Source organism: Pinus tabuliformis, chromosome 4_2 (genome assembly GCF_031772625.1).
Source record: "Pinus tabuliformis cultivar Carrire ecotype Pingquan chromosome 4_2, CPIR1, whole genome shotgun sequence".
Classification (NCBI taxonomy): domain Eukaryota; kingdom Viridiplantae; phylum Streptophyta; class Pinopsida; order Pinales; family Pinaceae; genus Pinus; species Pinus tabuliformis.
Genome location: NC_142304.1, coordinates 203,171,753 through 203,179,206, shown reverse-complemented (window position 1 = coordinate 203,179,206; position 7,454 = coordinate 203,171,753). Strand labels below are relative to the sequence as shown.

Sequence of the window (7,454 nt, the reverse complement as noted above, 5' to 3'; positions counted from 1 at the left end):
GAGAGCATTCAAAATCTCTTTGGAAATATCATTTCCAACTATGTGTGAGACTATATGGTCCTAGACTCCATCCAGGATCAACCACTTCACTTTTTCCATTTCCTTCCTACATTCCTTTAGCTGATACGCATCCTAGGGAACTTCCACAACACTATCTGTATAGATCTTGAGGCCATATTCATCCAACAGGAAGGAAATCCTAGCCTTCCAGATGACATAGTTGGAGGAGCCATCCAACCTATCCCGATCTCTCAGCCCAACTATGGCCATCTCAACAAAATGTCGAAAATATCATCTTTCCTTTTGCTTAGTTGCTGCTTTGCTATTTGCATTCCCTTCTCGGGTGAGAATATCTTCTCTCAACGATTGTTGATATGAAAGGAAAAATTGAACTTATCACTAGTATAAAATGAGCAATTAGTGACTAGGTGACTAAAAAACTTAGTCACCACAACTTTTCCAAGTGAAATAATACCAAAAATGAACAATCTTAAGTGACCGAACTAAAAATGACTAACATAAATCACTAATTTAGTCACGGATTAAAATATGTGACTAGATAATAAGTAATACAACTAAAAATGACTAACATGAATGATTGATTTAGTCTAAGAACAAAAATAAAACTACCTAACAAGTACTACAATAATATGAATTAGTTTTTTATGTTAGTCATCTTAATTGTGTCAACCAATCTAAACTTACAAGTGATAGGGGATTGAAAGGTTGTTAAAGATTGGTTGAAAGGTTATCTTTCCTTAAACACTTCTTCATCCTCACATGGTGTATAGATGAGCCAAATCTTCATTATTTATCTCTAATAATTTGTAATTTTAAAAATATTTATTTTTAATAAAAAAATTATTTTATGTATTTTTTTAAAATCTATCCTTTGAATCTAATTTGATCTATTTCCAATTTGAAATCAATTTGAAGGACAATTTTAATTTTTAAGACTATAATATCAAATAAAAACTACTTTAATTTCATATTAACCGACTTAGATCCATCTTAACCCCAGACCTATCAAGAGTCGAGAGGGGTCCAATATCTCGAGGTGCAAACTATTTTTTCTAGTGCAAAAATTGAGGAAATGTTTTCACCTCGAGAGATTGGATCCCTCTCGGCACTTGATAGTTATAGGGTTAATATGGATCTAGGTTTGTTATATAATACTATATAATATCTATATTTATATTTGTGTCTCTTTGTTATTCCCTCTCTTTATCTCACCCCCCAAACACACACACACACACACACACTCTCTCCCTCTCTTCCCCTTCTCTGTCTATCTCTCTCTTCCCCTTCTCTCCCTCTCTATCTATATCCTTCTCTCTATTCCATCCCGCTATCCACTCTCCCTCACTCTCTCTCCATGACTCCCTTTTCACCCCCTCTCTCTCTCCACCTTTCTTCCTCTATGTTTTTCTTGTTCCCTCCCTCTCCTACCCCCTCCAATTCCATGTCTCTATCCTCATCTCTATCTTCCTTCCTCTCTATCCCTTATCTCCCACCTCCCTCTATCTCTCCCCCCAAATCACTCTCCTTCTCTCTCTCTCTCATCCAACTCTATCATTATCTCCTCCCCTCCCTGTCCTTCTCCATCTCTATGTCTCCATCTCTCTCCCTTCCCCTTCTCTTCCTATCTCTATCCTCTCCTCTTCTTTCTCTTCCCTCCTCTCCTCTCTCCCTCACTCTCTCTCCATCTCTCCCTTCTCACTCCTCTCTCTCTCCACCTCTATATTTCTATGTCTTTGTTATTTCCTTCCTCTCTCTCCCACTCCAACCCCATCTCTCTCTCTCTCCTCTCTCTTCCTTCCTCTCGCTCCCTCTCTCCCAGCTCACTCTCTCTCCCCCCATCACTCTCTCTTTCTCTCTCTCTCTGTCCTCCAACTTTTTCACTATCTCCCTCCCTCTCTCCGCCCCCTTCCCAAATCTCTCTTAAATTTGATCACATTGTATTGTGCTTAAGAAATTATCTAAATTAAAAAAACTTAATTGATTGTAAAATATTAAACCTATATTTTGGATCAATCATGTCAAAGAAACTAAAATAATGAAAAACTTTAAAAAATCATGCACTATATTTAATCTATTATAATTAGTCAATTTTCTTGCCCTCATCCCTTGGATCCTTAGCTATGATGGATATATGCTATATATATATATATATATATATATAAAGAACTAGCATAGATCCAACTTAGCTTAATTTTATTGAAATCTTAATTTAATTTCTATGGGAATATTTTTAGTAGTCGTGAGGATAGAGGGTTTAGATATATCTCAAATTATAACATTTTCCCTTTTAGATTAAATTAAAAAAATGTTTTTAAATTAAATTAAAATAAAATATTTTTACTATAAAATAAGTTATGGTTTTTTGGCATGTGGTATTGATAAGCCATGGTATTGTAACAAAGTCGATTTACAAGTTAATATCCATGGTAAAGTGAGGGTGAATATCCATGGTTAACAATCTTGTCATATTGTTATAAAATATTTTGATTGTGAAATAATTTATGTTTTTTGGGCATGTGGTATTGATAATCCATGGTATTGAACCATGGTATTGTAACAAAGCCTATTCACAAGTTAATAACAAAATCAAAATGTAACAAATTGAATTTTATTATTTTTATTAATGTAAATTCTTATTATTAATTGAAGACGCATTTAAATGTTTACACTCATCCCAATATCATTTTTAACTTCTTCTTCTTCTTCTTTTTAATTTAGCGTCTTACGCAAAAATAACAAATTCTTATTAAAAATAAATCATTTAACCCAATTTCAATTTATATATTTTATTTTATATTATAAATATTTCTTTTATTTTTTCCATTATAAATATCTCTTTTATTTTTCATTTCCTGTTTAGCACTGGGTTCAAATAAAATATTCACAGTTTACAACATCACATTCTTTGCCTTGTCTATATCTGTGTGGAAATTCCAAAAGAAGGAAGACCATCAATGTGATCTATGGATTTCATGGGATGCATGGAAATGAAAAAAGGAAGACCATCAACGTGATCTATGGATTTCATGGGATTCGAACCCCAGATGGAGTTTGCATGGGAAACACCTTAGGAGAGCATCAACGATTAGATGGAGGAAGGGCAAGGTCATTGGGCATGGAGATTTTGGTAATTTGTACATGGTTATGAATTTGGACTCTTGAGAGTTCTTCCTTTTTATTAAAGATGATTTATTTTTTCTTATGGGTAAACAATTTTGATGGTTTATATGATCAAAACATAAATTTATCTAGAGTTGAGGGTTTAATGATTATGATAATTGAGATCTTGATTGCGGCCAACAATTCATCAAAATACAATGCACAAATACGCATTTTGCATGTCCTTATTGTACAAAGGGTTTAATGATTATGATAATGGAGATCTTGATTGCGGCCAACAATTCATCAAAAGGCAGTGGACAAGTAAGAATTTTGCATGTCCTTATTGTATAGATCATTTCGCTCCTCCCTAACATTTCTAGGGTCAAAATGCATGAAATTTTATTTTTTCTTTTCAAATTTTTTTTAGTGGTTGATTGTTTGTGCAATGGACTCTACCATGCCCAAATTCAAAGGGCTCGAGTGACACAAGAAATTTTTCTGGTAGGATGAAAATGCTGGACCTTCCTCAAACTTTGTTACATGAAATTAAAATTTCTTGTAATCATGAACATAAAATCTTTTCTATTTCATCCTTAGATTCTGATCTCAAGCCTACAGTTTTAAACCATGTTACTATATTTTAAATAGAATATACTTAGATCTATTAAACCTTACAACTCTCCAAAGCTTAGGTTAATTTCAGCTAAAAAGAAGGAACCTGAATGGATTTTGCAATTTAGATTCAATGCTTACAGAAAATGATTAAAAATGTTAGAACCCAAATAGTCTGATAACTTTTACCCGCCCATGAATTTCAAGACCTTTGTTATTATTCTGAACCTAAACAGAGAGAGTAGAAGAAGAAGAGGAGCCTGGATGAGGTGGACCCTGACCTGCTTGATACTTTTCAAAAGTTGGGCATGCCCTTGACTAGAAGAAGAGATTGACCAACGTTGTTGTAGATGTTGTTTTTGACAGTGTTTTCATTGCTACCATGCATAGGTAGACTCTATATGCAGTTGAGGTTATCTTTTGTTCGTTATAAGAGGTAATTCAGGAGTATCTTTATCTAGTTAGGAAGTAGCTTGGCAAGGTTGTTCCTCCTACTAATAACTATTATGTTGCATTGTATTTTTTTTTAGTGATAACTCCTTCTATTAAATCCCCAAGCACACTTTTTCACCCATGGAAATATCCACTTATTTCAGGATGAATGAGATGGAGACTAGGCAGTTTGAGAGGACTCTTATTGTTGTAGATGAGAGGAGTTCTGTGACATATATTGAAGGATGCACTGCACCATTTTATGACACCAATAATCTCCATGCCATAGTAGTGGATCTCTATTGCACCGAGGGAGAAACGATAAAGTATTCCACTATAAATAATTGGTATGTTGGGGACGAGGAATGCAGACATGGGATTTATAATTTTACTATGAAAAGAGGTTTGTGCGATGGAGACAAATCAAGTATTTCATGGACCTGAGTAGAGACAGGTTCAACAATCACCTGGATATACTCAAGCATTGCTTTGAAAGGCGATGATGCAATTAGAGAGTTTTATTCAGTTTCCTTGAAAAATAACTATCAGTAAGGGGGGACAAATATGATCCATACAGGGAAGAATTGTAGGAGAAGGATTGTTTCTAAAATTATATCTATAGGCAAGTCAAGGAACTACTACAGAGGATTAATGCAGGTGCAACCAAATTCTCATAATGCAAGGAATTTTTCACAGCGTGATTCGATGTTCATCGGTGACCAGGAAGCTGCAAATACTTATCGTTACAGTTAGGTACAATTGAGTTGCATTCTAAAGTCTCTAATTTCATTTATTGATAGTCCTTCTTGTGTCCTTGTCTCTCTTAATTTCATTGTGGTAGATTTGGAATGGGTTGAAAAATCAAGCATATCATTGAGTAAAATAGACACCCACATGTCACTACATGTCATTGTGCATTCTCTTTTTTTTTATGTAAAAATAGAAGTGAGCAATATGATGTGTGCACAAATAAAAATCCTAGCAGGTACGAGTCTTAGCATGGAAATCGAAACCAAGAATCATAAAATATCAATAAATTTGTGATTCTATGCCAACATTGTCTATTTAATGCAAGATACTACTAATATTTCATAATTTTCAGAGATAGTGGATGTTATGAAGATTCCCTCGAGCAAAGTTACTGACTTGAAGATAAGATGGTCATTGCAACTATTTACTTTAAATAGGCTAAATTTAGGTAATTAAAACAAGTTTGAAAATCACTAGAAACACCACCCCCACATCATTTTATTTCCAGTGGTACAAGATAATATTGAATAAAATTATGAGCACTTCAATTTAAATTTAGGTAGTTAAAATGAGTTTGAAAATCACTAGAAACACCAACCCCACATCATTTTATTTCTAGTTGTACAAGATAATATTGAATAAATTTATGAGCACTTCCATTTAAATTGACCATACATAAAATAACAAACAAGGTTGATGTTTTTAAAAGCTATATCCATCATTAAATATAAGATATGATAAGGATGGCTCATAATTTTAAAGGCTATATCCATCACCAACTATAAGATAAGAGTTAATGAGATGAGAAAAAGTTTGTCTTGATATAACATGTAAACGTCATATTACTTATAACTCATGCATATTGTATCTTATTGTGCATATGTTAATTATATAACTTCAATCTGGGTAATTTTTTACATTTAAATTGTCAAATATGTAGAAGTTACATTACACTAGCTTAAATCCGCACACAAATAAAATATCATAAATATGGCAGGGGAATGAACAAGCATTTTCACACTATTTTAAAATTTCCCCTTGGTTGTTGAAGAACCAATTCAATGTTATTTTTGGTGGATTATTAAGTTATTAACCGAAGATAATTTTTATTTTTTATTTTTGGTGGAGTATTAAGTTATTAAACGAAGATAAAAAACTGTTAGTATCTTAAATGACTAAAAAATGATATTTAGAATGTTATATAGAAGTTACATTTCATGTAGCTATATCTACCATGATGTAACTATAATATTCCAACTCCATTTTTTATATAGAAGTTAAATTTCATGTAGCTATAGAAGTTACATTTACGTGTTTTAGATAGAAGTTACATTTTACATAGCTATATCTACCGTGACATAACTATAATATTCCAACTCCATTTTTTTCACACTTTTCAACATTTTAAAGATTTGTCTATTTTAGTATGATTATGCAATTAAATAGTTGATATTTTTTAAGACATCTCCTATTTCCAAAATTTTGAGTTCTTAAGTGGGATCTTGGGTAGGTTTTTGTTACTACCATATATCATGTTTTAAGTACATGGTATTTTATAATTCATCCAAGATACTTTAGGAGCAACCTTGAATTGCGTGCTTGTTTCTGTTATACATCTCATATTTGCAACATTTTACATGTGAAGAACCCAATAGCCCATTTTGAACATGAAGCGAGTACCTAAAAAATTGGGGAATATCAGTTATTTTATTTCTAGAGGGGGATAGATCCAGAAAAGGCAATGACAACTATCATAAATGGCTTTTGTTGGGTTGTATTTAATGAAATCCCACTAGTGTTCGCTACTAAAGTAAATCATTTGATGAATTTGAAGCTTGAAGGTAGTGTTGAATAGGTGTTGCAAGGTATATCTATAACACTATCTATCTACATGATTCTAATGCCATGAGATGGTGTCTCAATAACACCATTGTCCATTGATAGGTGCTAGATGTAGATAGATTTCTCATGTCCTACATGTAAATCATATCATTATTTCTATGAAATATCAGAATGTGTTCAAAGTTTGTCTCAGATAAGGAAATATGTATGTACTTTTGAATTTATCTATGTTATAATAAGATCAAGAATAAATTTTTTATTGAAAATAGTTGGGATCTACCATGTAAGTTTACTTTACTACATGGAATTCTTGATTTGTTAGATCCCAACTAGTTAGGGTTGAATTTATTTTTGTTGTAATGAGATTAAGAATAATGTTGTCATTTTAATCACTGAAATCTACCATGTAAGATTTATTCACTACATGAAATTTTTTATTTGTTATATCCCAGCTTATTAGGATTATGAAGAGTCCTCTTTCATGACAATATTTATGAATGCTCTATTCTTGCTCAAAGAATTACATATTACATAAAGGTGGAAAATAAATGAGATGCAGCTGAATGGTTTCTGTTTTAAAATGTGTGTAGGGAGTATAAAATAATTTTCAGTTGCATTCAAATATTTTGGAGCACCCACTAAAGTGCTTCATTTTCCTCCTAGTTAATTCCATTTCTACTATCCCAATGCTTTTA

General features: G+C 32.5%; 1 pseudogene; it reads left to right on the top strand.

Annotated features, from left to right (window-relative positions):
* Nucleotides 1-4,308: 4,308 nt before the first annotated feature.
* Nucleotides 4,309-6,772, top strand: LOC149168826 (iron-sulfur cluster assembly SufBD family protein ABCI8, chloroplastic pseudogene; annotated as a pseudogene).
* The last annotated feature ends 682 nt before the right edge of the window (nucleotides 6,773-7,454 follow it).